At 37.6% G+C, this 1,576-nt stretch overlaps 1 pseudogene; it reads left to right on the top strand.

Annotated features, from left to right (window-relative positions):
- The first annotated feature begins 1,059 nt into the window (after positions 1–1,059).
- Positions 1,060–1,151, top strand: LOC147828449 (U2 spliceosomal RNA; annotated as a pseudogene).
- Positions 1,152–1,576: the final 425 nt, after the last annotated feature.

The raw sequence follows: 1,576 nt of genomic DNA on the forward strand, positions 1-1,576 counted from the left end.
AACAGTGTCCTTCTGCTGCAATACAAATACCTCTGGAATGCAGGAGGACAGACAAGCCTTGCTGAAGAGCCAAGCACCCTACTGACACACAGTAAATGAGAACTGAGCAAAAAAATGAGTGCAAAGTAAGAGCCAAGATGCTTTCTTGCACTGAAGAAAGTGCCACATTGAGGGGAAATCAATACAGAAGACAGCAGTCACTTGATGGTGATGTAACACTTAACTAACCCTCAGGCATGTTCGGCCACTCAGGAATGTGTGTGGCATATTCCAGGCAAAGAGAAAGTACACTTTCTTAGTTAATGCTTGTGCAGCTTTGCGGATAGGATGTACATGCCTATGAACAAAATAAAGCACAGTAAACGTTTTTGTGTCAACAAAACAAGTCTGAAATATGTAGCTGTGATCTTGAAAGCCACAAAAAATAGAATGTAACATATTTGTGAAGTAACAGTAATTTTATTTAAAAGGCAGATGAAGCTATCATATAGTAAAACAATGGGAAAATATTTTTAACTCACTAAAGTGAAGGACAAATGCATTACATTCCGTAGCAATACCACCTCACCTCAACAGTTGGTTTCCCTTGTAAATTTTTCCTTCAGTATGGATTTCACTGTGTTGCTTCCATTTCTAGTTTTTTTGATGGGAGCCCTTCAGTATTATACACCTTTGCCTATATGTAATTCAAGTGGACAATGACAAATGCTTTTATAACTCACATTAGAGCTGATTGTATTTCTTGTTAAGGACATACACTTATCAATGGTAATTTTACTCGGACGGTCACTCAAGTTAAAAGAACATCAAAATGTTCATGGTCCAGTAAGTGCTAGACAAGCATACTAGCTAGTGGTTCTCTATACTGTCATTCTGCACATAACTAAAGGGCTGACTTTGTAGAAAATGCCTTTGATCCAGGAAGTCAGTAGAGTTCATACATTTTTTATGAGTGAATAACTAAACCCTGGCACTTTTTCCCCTGAGTCATATATGAAAACAATCTAACCTAGACAAAATAAATTCACCACACACTTGAGTTTTTAAAGTTACTAATGGATCGCTTCTCGGCCTTTTGGCTAAGATCAAGTGTAAAAGTTACTAATTGAGTGCTCCCCATTTAGATTACTTTTTTTTTTTTAAGATTCCTTTTTTACAACAGAAAATGTTATACATAATCTAATTCTGCCATGGCTTACGTTGCCACCAAACTAGTGCCTGTCTCTCTCCAGCAAGTGCCTGGGTCATTGTCTTCTCTTTGTCATCTTTCCTATCTTTTCTGATTTTCAGTACAATGCTCATTCTTTCAAAATAAACTGCTCTTAGTACTCCATTTTATTAAAAAACCACATTTTCTTTATCCAGTCTCCAGTTGATGGGCATTTGGGCTGTTTCCAAGTTTTAGCTATTACAAACTGTGTTGCTATGAACATGGGCACACATATATCACTGTGGTATGATTCTTTTAATTCTTTGGGGAAGATCCCCAGCAGTGGAATAGCAGGGTCAAATGGGACTTCCAGTCCTAGTTCTTTGAGGTATCTCCATATCGATTTCCACAGTGGTTGCATCAGTC

The sequence above is a fragment of the Heterocephalus glaber genome, unplaced genomic scaffold (genome assembly GCF_053883595.1).
Source record: "Heterocephalus glaber isolate CG9 unplaced genomic scaffold, H.glaber_assembly_v1.0 deba00001072, whole genome shotgun sequence".
Taxonomy (NCBI): domain Eukaryota; kingdom Metazoa; phylum Chordata; class Mammalia; order Rodentia; family Bathyergidae; genus Heterocephalus; species Heterocephalus glaber.